Source organism: Heptranchias perlo, unplaced genomic scaffold (genome assembly GCF_035084215.1).
Source record: "Heptranchias perlo isolate sHepPer1 unplaced genomic scaffold, sHepPer1.hap1 HAP1_SCAFFOLD_162, whole genome shotgun sequence".
NCBI classification, from domain to species: domain Eukaryota; kingdom Metazoa; phylum Chordata; class Chondrichthyes; order Hexanchiformes; family Hexanchidae; genus Heptranchias; species Heptranchias perlo.
In genome coordinates, this window is record NW_027138881.1 from 548,127 (window position 1) to 563,886 (window position 15,760).

The window sequence follows — 15,760 nt, forward strand, 5'->3', positions numbered from 1 at the left end:
TATAAAAATTCATTAGAAAAAGGAACAGTGCCAGAGGACTGGCAGGCAGCTTATGTGATTCCTATATGGAAAAAGGGAGCTAGAACAAGTCCAGCGAACTATAGACAGTTAGCTTAACGTCGATGGTAGGAAAGATAATGGAATCTTTACTCATATACATAATAGAAAAATATCTAGAAAATGAAAATATAATAAAGGGTGGTCAGCTTGGATTTCAGAAGGGAAAGTCATGCCTGACCAACCTTATTGAATTCTTTGAAGAAGTAACAGAAAGAGTAGACAAGGGTGATGCAGTAGATGTAATATATTTGGATTTTCAAAAGGCCTTCGATAAGGCACTGCATTGCATCAAACTTGTATAAAACCTTGGTTAGACCAGACTTGGGGTACTTTGCACAATTCTGGTCTCCATGTTAGAAAAAGAATATAAAAGCACTGGAGAAGGTGGAAAAAAGATTCACAAGGATGATACCAGAACTGAGAGGTTATACTTGTCAGGAAAGACTAAACAGTCTGGGGCTCTTTTCTCTAGAAAAGAGAAGGCTGAGGGGTGACCTGATAGAGGACTTTAAGATAATGAAAGGGTTTGATAGGGTAGATGTAGAGAGAAATGTTTCCACTTGTGGGAGAGTCCAAAACTAGAGATCATCAATATAAGATAGTCACTAATAAATCCAATAGGAAATTCAGGAGAAACTTTTTCACCCAAAGAGTGGTGAGAATGTGGAACTCGCTCCCACGAGGAGTAGTTGAGGCAACTAGCATAGATGCATCTAAGGGGAAGCTGGATAAACACATGAGGGAGAACGGAATAGAAGGATATGCTAATAGGGTGAGATGAAGTAGGGAGGGAGGAGGCTCGTGTGGAGCATAAACACCAGCATGAACCAATTGGGCCGAATGGCCTGTTCCTGTTCTGTAAACTCGATGTAAGCGGAAAGAAGCAAAGATGTGAATATAATGCAATAAAAAAATCTACCAGAGTTTCATAAACCCAATTCTGCAGCAGGCACCACGGGTACAATAGAGGAAGAGACTAGAGCCTCCGGGAGAGGTTTCAGGGTCTGCTTCAGATTTAGGACCTGTGGTTTTATAGACTTGAATCCGATACTTCTCTTCCCTCTAATGAGCATTGTTTAATAATAAAATTGTGTCAATTGACACGTAGTCAGTGAGTTTCAGTTGCAGTTACACACTCATTTCTTAGGACGTGTGCTAGTTTTAAGTGCAGCACCACAAACCATTACAAAAACAAGACGTGAATATAATAATCACCACTGGGATCCAGATCAGGAGCAACTACAAACAACACCTCGAATAAACACTGCAGCATTGATCAGAGATCCATCACAGTAAAAGATTTAAGGGAGTTAAATTGTGAAATATTAGGGTTACAAGTCTCTATTTACTATCCGCCTTTTTGTATTAATTTATTGCCGTAAGATGGATGTATTTTCTACTTTTGTGCAAGGAAATATCAAGTCTTCAAAATAAATTATTGTCACATTTTAATAAGAGAAACAGCTGTCAGAGTGGGTTTCTGCCGACTCAGAAATGCTTGGCTGAAGCTGGGGTTCTGTATTTTGGCTGACAGAGGCCGTTATAACCTGTATCAGGGGATGTAACTGAAACTGACAATAAAGCAAAACATCAGAGGGAATGTGCTCCAGGTCATAGTTGGCATGTCTGTGTTTATGTCTGCACACTGAATTCCTTACAAAAGTGGACGTATGAAAAACGCTGGGATTGTTTTGAACTTTGGAACCTTTATGTGAGACCCTGTCTGACACACTTGCTCACTTTTCCAGAATTCCATGCCTTTTGCTAGTTTTTTGCCAGTTTTCCAAAAAGGTCACTGAGTCCTGGCAATGTAAGTTAGATTGAAAAGCAAAAACAAAAATGCTATTTGAATGTTACGTTTTGCAATTTTATTTTTTACAATTTACCCAGATGACAATATTTACCATTAATCACCTATCACATGTATTACTGTCCATTGTATTTAGATACATGCTGAATTTCTGCAATGAAGACTAATTGCTGGCTGGTTGATGGAACAGTTAGTAAGTACAATAAAACGGTGAAGAGCATTTCGAGGGTTCCCATCAATAATGACCAATGACTATCACTGGGAACTCAAAATGTTCTCTTTGACAGCTGGGTAAGGAATGGGCGCCTTTGTGCTCAGTGTGTTTGCCACGGATGTGGGTGGCACATGAGTCTGTACTTGCTTAAAAACTTTAACTGTTTAACATCTTCCAGTTCTGATAAAAGGTCTTCGACCTGAAACGTTAACTCTGTTTCTTTCTCCACAGATGCTGCCTCACTTCCTGAGCTTTTCCAGCATTTTCTGTTTTTACTTCAGATTTCCAGCATCCGCAGTATTTTGCTTTTGATTTGGCACATGGGTATGTCTAGGTATCATATCAATCACATCTTCCACCTTCCACAAAATCACTGCATCACATAAGCATAAGAATTCCTCTCAAAAGTCTGGCTTCCCTTTTGCTACCTGGGAAAGCAACTCTTTGAATGATAGAAAGGATGAAATCGGATTTTCCCTTTCACGGAAACTTGTCTTTAGCTTGTGTGAACTGTGTATGTACATGGTTCTGAGCAGCATGGAATCCTCAAGACCTTAGGTACACCACTGAAGGGCAGTGCAGGACAGTTTCCTGACTGATTGTGGCTCCTTATGGACAATTGGAATATGTCAGCTTCAAAGGTGGTGTGAGTCTCTCTGGCAGTGGTGTGAGTCTCTCTGGCAGTGGTGTGAGTCTCTCTGGCAGTGGTGTGAGTCTCTCTGGCAGTGGTGTGAGTCTCTCTGGCAGTGGTGTGAGTCTCTCTGGCAGTGGTGTGAGTCTCTCTGGCAGTGGTGTTCTCTGCTTACTCTACAGAGACCACTGATGATGCGGCATTAGCAGGGGGTTCAGAGCATCAATCATCTAGTTATCATAGGTGGACATGTCCTTTGCTTTCCAATTCCAATGTTCAATATTGCTGGGAAATTTCAAACCTCTGGCCACTTACTTTCTTTGTCGAAATAAGTCTTTAGCTGTCTGGGACAAGGAATGGCCTAAAATGCTCTGTACTACAAGTAACCAGCCACATGAAACATATTGCTCACTAAAGGTGGACTTGATGACGTGGCCATTGTTTTTTTTGCCTTGATGGCAGAGGTCATAAAAAAACTGAGGTTAGGGTCTCGGAGATCAATTAGGGAGAGCAAGTCCAATCAGTGCATTTGCATTTATCTGCAAAGACTTATTGTTACAAATCTCAGGCCTGCCCAGGATATTTTCCTGGGTTCAGCATCATTGGTCTCTCCTGTAAGGCAACTAATTCCAATAGTGGAAAATTAACAAAATAAAAATGTTAATAGAGTAGATGAGAAAGGTACAAAGTATTGGGGCTGACCTTCAATAATGCAACAAGTTTGTCAAGTAGGCTGTGTGACCCAGAGAGTGTCGCAGGGGGTGACAGATTGGACATCATTAATGTCACAGAGACATGGTGGAACGATTCCAATCAATGGGATACGTATCTGGAAGGATTTAAATTGTTTAGAAGAGACTGTATCAGGAGAATAGGAGGCGGTGTGGGAGTACCATTCAACCCATTGTGCCTGTGTTGGCTCATTGAAAGAGCTATCCAATTAGTTCCCACTCCCCTGCTCTTTCCCCGTAGCCCTGTAAATTTTTTCCCTTCAAGTATTTATCCAACTTCCTTTTGAAAGTTACTACTGAATCTGCTTCAAACCATTCTTTCAGGCAATGCATTCCAGATCATTAAAACTCACTGCGTAAAAAAATGGTTCCTCATGTCGCCTCGGGCTCTTTTGCCGATCACTTAAATCTGTGTCCTCTGGTTACCGACCCTTTTGCCACTGGAAACAGTTTCTCCTTATTTACTCTGTCAAAATCGTTCATGATTTTGAACACCTCGATCAAATCTCTCCTTAACCATATCTGTTCTTTGGAGAACAACCCCAGCTTCTCCAGCCTATCCACATAACTGAAGTCCCTCATCCCTGAATCATTCTAGTAAATCTTTTCTGCACCCTCTCTAAGGCCTTCACATCCTTCCTAAAGTGCAGTGCCCAGAATTGGACACAATACTCCAGTTGTGGCCGAACCAGTGTTTTATAAAGGTTCATCATAACTTCCTTGCTTTTGTACTCTATGCCTCTATTAATAAAGCCCAGGATCCCATATGATTTTTTAACAGCCTTCTCAACTTGTCCTGCCACCTTCAAGGATTTGTGTACATACACCCCCAGGTCTCTCTGTTCCTGCACTCCCTTTAAAATTGTACCATTTAGTTTATATTGCCTCTCCTCATTCTTCCTACCAAAATGTATCATCTCACACTCCTCTGGGTTAAATTTCATCTGCCATGTGTTTGCCCATTTCACCAGTCTGTCTGTGTCCTCCTGAAGTCTGTTACTATCCCTCTCACTGTTTACTACATATATAAACTATATATAAACAGTATTGAGGCACAAGTGAGAGAGGATATAAAAAAGGAAATCTAGACACAGAACCACTTTGGGTACAATTAATAGATGGTAACAGAGGTAAACTATGACTGGGGGGAATGCTATAAACCTCCAGGCCAGGGTGAAAGCTTTGATCTAGAACTGTGGATACGGTACGGTAGCATAATGGTTATGTTACCGGATTACTAATCCAGAGGCCTGGACTAATAATCCAGAGTCATGAGTTCAAATCCTACCATGGCATTCAATTAATTAAATTCAATTAATTAAATAAAAATCTGGAATTAAAATACTAGTATCAGTAATGGTGGCCATGAAACTACCGGATTGCCATAAAAACCCATTTGGTTCACTAATGTCCTTTAGGGAAGGAAACCTGCCGTCCTTACCCGGTCTGGCCTATATGTGACTCCAGACCCACAGCAATGTGGTTGATTCTTAATGGCCTAGCAAGCCACTCAGTTGTAAAATCTCACTTAAAAAAAGTCACAATAAGAATAAAACCAGATGGACCACTAGGCACCTGACACAACAAAGGCAAACCAAGCCCAGTTGACCCTGCAAAGTCCTCCTCACTAACATCTGGGGACTTGTGCCAAAATTGGGAGAGCTGTCCCACAGACGAGTCAAGCAACAGCCTGACATAACCATACTCACAGAATCATACCTTTCAGCCAACGTCCCAGACTCTTCCATCACCATCCCTGGGTATGTCCTGTCCCACCGGCAGGACAGACCCACCAGAGGTGGCGGTACAGCGATATACAGTCAGGAGGGAGTGGCCCTGGGAGTCCTCAACATTGACTCTGGACCCCATGAAATCTCATGGCATCAGGTCAAACATGGGCAAGGAAACCTCCTGCTGATTACCACCTACCGCCCTCCCTCAGCTGACGAATCAGTCCTCCTCCATGTTGAACACCACTTGGAGGAAGCACTGAGGGTAGCAAGGGCACAGAACGTACTCTGGGTGGGGGACTTCAATGTCCATCACCAAGAGTGGCTCGGTAGCACCAATACTGGCCGAGTCCTGAAGGACATAGCTGCTAGATTGGGCCTGCGGCAGGTGGTGAGCGAACCAACACGAGGGAAAAACTTATTTGACCTTGTCCTCACCAATCTACCTGTCGCAGATGCATGTGTCCATGACAGTATTGGTAGGAGTGACCACCGCAGAGTCCTCATGGAGATGAAGTCCCGTCTTTGCACTGAGGACACCATTCTACATTTGTGTGGCACTACCACCGTGCTAAATGGGATAGATTCAGGACAGATCTAGCAGCTCAAAACTGGGCATCCATGAGGCACTGTGGGCCATCAGCAGCAGCAGAATTGTATTCCAGCACAATCTGTAACCTCATGGCCCGGCATATTCCTCACTCTACCATTAACAAGCCAGGGGATCAACCCTGGTTCAATGAGGAGTGTAGAAGAGCATGCCAGGAGCAGCACCAGGTGTACCTAAAAATGAGGTGCCAACCTGGTGAAGCTACAACTCAGGACTACATGCATGCTAAACAGCGGAAGCAACATGCTATAGACAGAGCTAAGCGATTCCACAACCAGCGGATCAGATCAAAGCTCTGCAGTCCTGCCACATCCAGTCATGAATGGTGGTGGACAATTAAACAACTAATGGGAGGAGGAGGCTCTGTAAACATCTCCATCCTCAATGATGGTCGAGTCCAGCACGTGAGTGCAAAAGACAAGGCTGAAGCGTTTGCAACCATCTTCAGCCAGAAGTGCCGAGTGGATGATCCATCTCGGCCTCCTCCCGATATCCCCACCATCACAGAAGCCAGTCTTCAGCCAATTCGATTCACTCCACATGATATCAAGAAACGGCTGAGTGCACTGGATACAGCAAAGGCTATGGGCCCCGACAAAATCCCGGCTGTAGTGCTGAAGACTTGTGCTCCAGAATTAGCCACGCCTCTAGCCAAACTGTTCCAGTACAGCTACAACACTGGCATCTACCCAACAATGTGGAAAATTGCCCAGGTATGTCCTGGCAGTGTAGAGGAAGCTTTACTCTGTATCTAACCTGTGCTGTACCTGCCCTGGGAGTGTTTGATGGGAGATGGGGTGTTTTAAATGCTTGATGAGGAAATGAAAAAATGTTCCATTCTCAGCATTCATATCCCTCACCAACAACAAAAATGCACTGGCCAGAGTAGATGCGATACTTGCTCCATTCAATAAATCTCCATGTCTGTGGACACTGCTTCTGCCAACACAACTTTACTCAGCTTTACTTTGGCAGCTTCCGACTCTCTTGTTGACATTATTTCCATTGACAAATTCTGGGAAATTGAAAGCACCAGAGAGTTCTAGAAACCCGTCAACAGGACAGTCAGTAACTCGACAGTGTAACCAATAATCTGTGTCAAGGATTAAATACCTTATTTTTCATGTAAGCTCTCTAAAGTGTTTTGACAGTTTTTATAACCAGCTGACCCACTTGCTCTCTCTACTGGGCACATACCAAGTGTATTTGCATTATCAGATTCTGAACGTTTATTGGAGTAAGATTTACCATCGAGACTGCTTCCACCTTTTAAACCAGAATCATCAGCAGTTTGCATATCTTTTTGTTCAGTACTTGTATCGATTTATATTGATTTAAAAATATATAGCACCTTTATCAACAACAACTGTCATTTATATAGCACCTGTGACAGAGCGAAATGGCCCAAGTTGCTTCACAGGGGTCAAACTGGACACCACACAGGAGTTGGGAGAAGAGTTGAGGAGGGTGACACAGGGTGACATGGAAGTGAGTGGTTTTCAGGAGGCTTTTGAAGTTTGGCAGAATGTTAAATGGGGGGAGAGTTTTAAGGAGAGAATTTGAGAGTCCAGCTGTGTAATTTCCGAAGGTAGTGTCCCCAGTGGTGGAGTGCAGGGAGAAGGAGACACAGAGTAGGCCAGAGTCAGAATGAAGGAGAGTGCAGGGTAGGACATTGGGCTCGAGGAGGGTACAGGGCAGGACATTGGGCTCGAGGAGGGTACAGGGCAGGACATTGGACTCGAGGAGGGTACAGGGCAGGACATTGGGCTCGAGGAGGGTACAGGGCAGGACATTGGACTTGAGGAGGGTACAGGGCAGGACATTGGACTCGAGGAGGGTACAGGGCAGAACATTGGGCTCGAGAAGGGTACAGGGTAGGACATTGGACTCGAGGAGGGTACAGGGCAGGACATTGGGCTCGAGGAGGGTACAGGGCAGGACATTGGACTCGAGGAGGGTACAGGGTAGGACATTGGACTCGAGGAGGGTGCAGGGTAGGACATTGGACTCGAGGAGGGTGCAGCGGTTGGACATTGGACTCGAGGAGGGTGCAGCGGTTGGACATTGGACTCGAGGAGGGTACAGGGTAGGACATTGGACTCGAGGAGGGTACAGGGTAGGACATTGGGCTCGAGGAGGGTGCAGGTTAGGACATTGGGCTCGAGGAGGGTACAGGGCAGGACATTGGGCTCGAGGAGGGTACAGGGTAGGACACTGGACTCGAGGAGGGTACAGGGTAGGACATTGGGCTCGAGGAGGGTACAGGGTAGGACATTGGGCTCGAGGAGGGTACAGAGTAGGACATTGGGCTCGAGGAGGGTACAGGGTAGGACATTGGGCTCGAGGAGGGTACAGGGTAGGACATTGGGCTCGAGGAGGGTACAGGGTAGGACATTGGGCTCGAGGAGGGTGCAGGTTAGGACATTGGGCTCGAGGAGGGTACAGGGTAGGACATTGGGCTCGAGGAGGGTACAGGGTAGGACATTGGGCTCGAGGAGGGTGCAGGTTAGGACACTGGACTCGAGGAGGGTGCAGCGGTTGGGTGGAGTTGGACTGCCACCAAGAAGGCCTGGCTGGAGGTGGCAGAGAAGCTGAGCAGCAGGAGAACAGGGACAAGGTTGTGGGTACATTGCGGGAAGCGCTTTAATGACCTAACCAGGTTCGATAAAGTGAGTACAGTTACTGATTCACCTACATCCTATGGTGTACATTACCACCCCCTCACCTTCCACTTGATCACATCACTCCTCACACCCACTTATGTCTCATTATCAACTTACCTTCACTTTCTGTGCACTTCCTCACCTCCCCATTTGTGAACCCACCACTCCCACTCACCCCAATCCTGATCTATGTGATGTCTCTGTCTGATAGTCACCCTCTGATACATCTGTTTCACTATCAGCCTCACCCAAAGCAATGCATTCATTGGGTGAACACATCACCTTCACTCACTCGCACACCTGTTCTTTCTCCCCTTGGAGAAGAGAGTGCAAAATGCACAGGAGTGGAATCGGACTGCAGGGGGGCCACCATAAATAGTGCCTCTGACCTGTTCTTGTAGCCACAGTATTTATATGGCTGGTCCAGTTAAGTTTCTGGTCAATGGTGACCCCCAGGATGTTGATGATGGGGGATTTGGCGATGGTAATGCCGTTGAATGTCAAGGGGAGGTGGTTAGATTCTCTCTTGTTGGAGATGGTCATTGCCTGGCACTTGTCTGGAGCGAATGTTACTTGCCACTTATCAGCCCGAGCCTGGATGTCGTCCAGGTCTTGCTGCATGCGGGCTCGGGCTGCTTCATTACCTGAGGGGTTGCGAATGGAGCTGAACACTGTGCAATCATCAGCGAACATCCCCATTTCTGACGTTATGATGGAGGGAAGGTCATTGATGAAGCAGCTGAAGATGGTTGGGCCTAGGACACTGCCCTGAGGAACTCCTGCAGCGATGTCTTGGGGCTGAGATGATTGGCTTCCAACAACCACTACCATCTTCCTTTGTGTTAGGGATGACTCCAGCCACTGGAGAGTTTTCCCCCTGACTCCCATTGACTTCAATTTTACGAGGGCTCCTTGGTGCCACACTCAATCAAATGCTGCCTTGATGTCAAGGGCAGTCACTCTCACCTCACCTCTGGAATTCAGCTCTTTTGTCCATGTTTGGACCAAGGCTGTAATGAGGTTTGGAGCCGAGTGGTCCTGGCGGAACCTAAACTGAGCATCGGTGAGCAGGTTATTGTGTGTAAGTGCCGCTTGATAGCACTGTCGATGACACCTTCCATCACTTTGCTGATGATTGAGAGTAGACTGATGGGGTGGTAATTGGCCGGATTGGATTTGTTCTGCTTTTTTTGGACAGGACATACCTGAGCAATTTTCCACATTGTCGGGTAGATGCCAGTGTTGTAGCTGTACTGGAACAGCTTGGCTAGAGGCGCAGCTAGTTCTGGAGCACAAGTCTTCAGCACTACAGCCGGGATGTTGTCGGGGCCCATAGCCTTTGCTGTATCCAGTGCACTCAGCTGTTACTTGATATCATGTGGAGTGAATCGAATTGGCTGAAGACTGGCTTCTGTGATGGTGGGGATATCGGGAGGAGGCTGAGATGGATCATCCACTCGGCACTTCTGGCTGAAGATGGTTGCAAACGCTTCAGCCTTGTCTTTTGCACTCACTTGCTGGACTCGACCATCATTGAGGATGGAGATGTTTACAGAGCCTCCTCCTCCCGTTAGTTGTTTAATTGTCCACCACCATTCACAACTGGATGTGGCAGGACTGCAGAGCTTTGATCTGATCCGTTGGTTGTGGAATCACTTAGCTCTGTCTATCGCATGTTGCTTCTGCTGTTTTGCATGCATGTAGTCCGGAGTTGTAGCTTCACCAGGTTGGCACCTCATTTTTAGGTACGCCTGGTGCTGCTCCTGGCATGCTCTTCTACACTCCTCATTGAACCAGGGTTGATCCCCTGGCTTGTTGGTAATGGTAGAGTGAGGAATATGCCGGGCCATGAGGTTACAGATTGTGCTGGAATACAATTCTGCTGCTGATGGCCCACAGCACCTCATGGATGGCCAGTTTTGAGCTGCTAGATCTGTTCTGAATCTATCCCATTTAGCACGGTGGTAGTGCCACACAACACGTTGGATGGTGTCCTCAGTGCGAAGACAGGACTTCATCTCCACGAGGACTGTGCGTTGGTCACTCCTACCAATACTGTCATGGACAGATGCATTTGCGACAGGTAGATTGGTGAGGACGAGGTCAATTAAGTTTTTCCCTCGTGTTGGTTCACTCACCACCTGCCGCAGGCCCAGTCCAGCAGCTGTGTCCTTCAGGACTTGATGGTTTGACTTACAGGGAGAGGTTAGATAGACTGGGACTTTTTCCCTGGAGAGTAGGAGGTTGAGGAGTGATCTTATACAAGTCTATAAAATAATGAGGGGCATAGATAAGGTAGATAATCAAAATCTTTTCCCAAAGGTAGGGGAGTCTATAACGAGGGGACATAGATTTAAGGTGAGAGGGGAGAGATACAAAAGGGTCCAGAGGGGCAATTTTTTCACTCAAAGGGTGGTGAGTGTATGGAACGAGCTGCCAGAGGCAGTAGTAGAGGCGGGTACAATTTTGTCTTTTAAAAAGCATTTGGACAGTTACATGGGTAAGATGGGTATAGAGGGATATGGGCCAAGTGCAGGCAATTGGGACTAGCTTAGTGGTATAAACTGGGCGACATGGACATGTTGGGCCGAAGGGCCTGTTTCCATGTTGTAAACTTCTATGATTCTAGGACTCGGCCAGCTCGGTCAGTAGTGGTGCTACCGAGCCACTCTTGGTGATGGACATTGAAGTCCCCCACCCAGAGTACGTTCTGTGCCCTTGCTACCCTCAGTGCTTCCTCCAAGTGGTGTTCAACATGGAGGAGGACTGATTCATCAGCTGAGGGAGGGCGGTAGGTGGTAATCAGCAGGAGGTTTCCTTGCCCATGTTTGACCTGATGCCATAAGATTTCATGGGGTCCAGAGTCAATGTTGAGGACTCCCAGGGCCACTCCCTCCTGACTGTATATCACTGTACCGCCATCTCTGGTGGGTGTGTCCTGCCGGTGGGACAGAACATATCCAGGGATGGTGATGGAAGAGTCTGGGACGTTGGCTGAAAGGTATGATTCTGTGAGTATGGCTATGTCAGGCTGTTGCTCGACTAGTCTGTGGGACAGCTCTCCCAATTTTGGCACAAGTCCCCAGATGTTGGTGAGGAGGACTTTGCAGGGTCGACTGGGCTTGGTGTTTTGCCGTTGTCGTGTCCGGTGCCCAGTGGTCCGATGCTGGGTGGTCCATCCGGTGTTATTCTTATTATGACTTTTTTTAGCGAAATTTATATACGAGTATATACGAGTGTGTTCGTGAGTGCATGTGTGTGTGTGTGTGTGTAGTCTGTGCATGTGTATATGAGTGTGTGTATGCGAGTGTCTGTATGGTGAGTGTATCTCAATGCCAACTCCAGAATTAGACTTCAGAATACACTGATTTACAAAACATTGCATTTGATGAACTTCTCCATCTTAATCAGTTATCCCAAGCTCCCTCTGAACGGTTAAAGCCCCCATTTTACAGCCCAGTTACTTCTGCAAACCTCTGAATAATCTACAAAGCTGTTATTCTGCATTTTTTCTTTAAAAAGATCCTTCTCTTCCCCAAAATAAGTACAAGTTACAGAGGAGGCATCACATAGTTTTCAAACACATTCCATCACATCACATCCTTCTCTCGAAACATTTTTAAAACTTTAATCTAAAAGAATGATATTTTCCATCTGCAGTGCTTCACACTTATTGAGAGGAAGCGGAGTGAATTGGAGTGAATTTGACACGGTGCTGTGATTCTGATCCATACTCGCTCTTCCTAGAATCACAGCGCCACGGTGCTGCACTGAATGTTTTATTGTTCACCGAAGAACCAATCGCCCTGATGGGAACGCTCCGGTTACAGATTTATCAAAGCCGATGTGTGAATAGTCAATATTCATGTAACAGTAAAATAAATCTTACACTATCCAAGACTAGCTGACATACTCCCGTCTGGGACTGCACAGCCCGTTTGTCTCAGCGTTAATTCCTCTTTATATTCAGTACAACGGGACAAAAAGCAACAATTAACTCCCTGCAAAAAAGTTGAGTTGATATTGGTGCGAGGCCTCACCATTAGTGAGCGCAGCTCACGATTTTAGATGTGCATTTCTCACAGGGAGCCTTGCCTGTTGTGTGTATCGGAAGTTCAGATGCGAGTTGTGCGTGAATTTCCAACCATTAATCTAAATCATCAGGAAATGAAGTGCAGAATGAGCCCACAGTCCCAATGTGCGGTCGATCTCTGCTGGAACCGCAACTCGGAAAAAGACCCCTTTTAGTGGGAACAGCCATATTAGTGTGACAACAGCAGGGAGAGTTTATCAGAACTTTCCCTCTGGACATTAATCGGTGGGTAGAGTCCATGATAGGATGATAGGCGAAATTGTACAGGGTCTGTAAAAGGTCCAAGTTCCCCTCCAAGTCACACAGCTTCCCGACTTGGAAATATATCGCCGTTCCTTCATCGTCGCTGGGTCAAAATCCTGGAACTCCCTTCCTAACAGCACTGTGGGAGAACCTTCACCACACGGACTGCAGCGGTTCAAGAAGGCGGCTCACCACCACCTTCTCAAGGGCAATTAGGGATGGGCAATAAATGCCGGCCTCGCCAGCGACGCCCACATCCCGAGAATTAATTTAAAAAACTGACAGGCTGAATGGCCCCTTCTCACCACCACTTTCTGATGTTGCTGTGCAGGTCTGTCTAATGTTTATTCACAGTTTGTAACTATGGGTATTTGCAGGTTTGTACCATGACTGTGCAGATATGTTATGGCATATACATACATAAGAACATAAGAAATAGGAGCAGGAGTAGGCCATACGGCCCCTCGAGCCTGCTCCGCCAGTCAGTAAGATCATGGCTGATCTTCTACCTCAACACCATTTTCCTGTCCTATCACCATAATCCCTTGATTACCTTAGTGTCCAAAAATCTATCGATCTCAACTTTGAATATACTCAATGACTGAGCATCCACAGCCCTCTGGGGTGGAGAATTCCAAAGATTCACAACCCTCTGAGTGAAGAAATTTTACCTCATCTCGGTCCTGAATACAAGGATGTTCACCAACCATATGCTCACAGGTACAGCATTTCTATACAGTGCAGGTATACACACTCTCTATGTGAAGGTTACCATGAAGAAAGAATTACTTTCTACAGTGATGTTGCCAATGTCACAGGAAAGGAGGAGGTAGTCGAGAAATTGGATAGGACAAAAATAGATAAAGAGAAGGTATTAAAACAGACATGAAGGGTCTAGACAGAGTAGATAGAGAGAAACTGCTCCCATTGGTGGAAGGGTCAAGAACCACAGGGCATAGATTTAAGGTGATTGGCAAAAGAACCAAAGGCGACATGTTGAAAAACTTTTTTCCACAGTGAGTGGTTAGGATCTGGAATGCACTGCCCAAGGGGGTGGTGGAGGCAGATTCAATCATGGCCTTCAAAAGGGAACTGGATAAGTACTTGAAAGGAAAAAAATTGCAGGGCTACGGGGAAAGGGCAGGGAAGTGGGACTAGCTGGATTGCTCTTGCAGAGAGCCGGCACGGACGCAATGGGTCAAATGGCCTCCTTCAGTGCTGTAACCTTTCTATGATCCTATTTTAGCAGTGCTCAAAGTAGAAAAGTCACCCGGTCTGGATGGGATGTATCCTAGGTTACTGAGGGAAGTAAGGGTGGAAATTGGGGAGGCTTCTGGCCACAATCTTCCAATCCTCCTTAGATATGGGGACGGTGCCAGAGGACTGGAGGATTGCAAATGTTACACCCCTGTTCAAAAGATGGGAGAGGGATAAACCCGGTAATTACAGGCCAGTCAGCCTAACATCAGTGGTGGGAAAACTTCTAGAGACAATAATCTGGGACAAAATTAATTGTCATTTGGAAGAACATGGGTTAATAAATGAAAGTCAGCATGTATTTGTTAAAGGCAAATCGTGTCTGACTAACTTGATTGAGTTCTTTGATGAAGTAACGGAGAGGGTTGATGAGGGTATTGCAGTCGATGTGTCTATGGACTTTTCAAAGGTGTTTGATAAAGTACCACATAATAGACTTGTTAGCAAAATTGAAGCCCATGGGATTAAAGGGGCAGTGACATCATGGATACAAAATTGGCTAGGAGACAGAAATCAGAGAGTAGTGGTGAACGGTTATTTTTCAGACTAGAGGGAAGCATAGAGCAAGACAGTCAGGACTGGGAACTGAATATACCAGGTTATAAGGTCAATAGGAAGGGTAGGGAAACTAGTAGAAGGGGAGGAGTAGCCTTAGTGATTAAGGACGAAATTACTCCAATGATAAGAGAGGATATAACGAGAGGTGAGCAGGCAGTGGAGACTTAATGGGTAGAATTAAGAAATAGAAAAGGATTTAAGACTGTAGTGGGAATTGTATATAGGTCCCCTGGTAGCAGCTGTGAAGTGACAGAATATATAAATGCAGAGATTAGACAAGCATGTAGCAAAGACAGAGTAGTTTTAACGGGGGATTTTAACTTTCATATTGATTGGGATAAGCAGATGAGCTCACGTTAGAAAGGCAGCGAATTTCTTGAGTGTGTTCAGGACAGCTTTCTGCAACAATATGTCCTGGAACCAACAAGGGGGCCAGGTCAAATTAGATTTAATAATGAGTAATGAGCCAGATTTAGTTAACAGCCTAATGGTGGGTGACCATTTATCTAATAGCGATCATAATATGATCGAGCTCAACATTTTGTATGAAAGGCAGAAACCAGTAACAGCCACTAAGATTCTAAATTTAGGTAAGGCCGACTTCAACGGGATGAGACAGAGACTGTCCACAGTAAACTGGGCAAAATCTGTTAATGGGGAAAACGACAGAAGATCAGTGGGAAGTGTTCAAAAAAAGAATTTAATGTGATACAGAACCAGTTTATACCCCTAAGGAGCAAAAGCTCTACTTACCAATAAAACAGCCATGGACGACAAAAGAGGTAAGAGACAACATAAAACTAAAAGAAAAAGCATTCAAAAATGCAAAAACTAGCACAGATCCTGGCGACTGGGGGAGATACAAAGAACAGCAAAGGGTGACAAAACAGATAGTAAGAGCTACAAGAAGGGAGTATGAAAAGAAAGTTGGAAGGGATATCAAAATCCCTTTTTTTACAATTATATTAGGAGAAAGAGGGCGGTCATGAGCAATGTGGGCCCCTTAAAAACTGATAATGGGGATATTGTAAATGAAAGTAAGGAAATGGCAGACATGTTAAATAATTACTTTGCGTCAGTATTTACAGTAGTGGAAGAGGATAGCATGCCGGACACCCCAAGGAAACTAATTTTGAATCAGGGACGGGGATTCACCATAA

The 15,760-nt window shown here is 45.5% G+C and overlaps 1 long non-coding RNA gene across 2 annotated transcripts in view; it reads left to right on the forward strand.

Moving 5' to 3' along the window:
* Positions 1 to 12,260, forward strand: part of LOC137309327 (uncharacterized) — a 62,419-nt gene extending 50,159 nt beyond the window's left edge. For both annotated transcript variants that reach the window (XR_010959816.1, XR_010959815.1), the window contains exons 2-3: positions 2,316 to 2,408; positions 12,110 to 12,260. This is a non-coding gene — a long non-coding RNA (uncharacterized lncRNA). The remainder of the gene's footprint in view (positions 1 to 2,315; positions 2,409 to 12,109) is intronic.
* Positions 12,261 to 15,760: the final 3,500 nt, after the last annotated feature.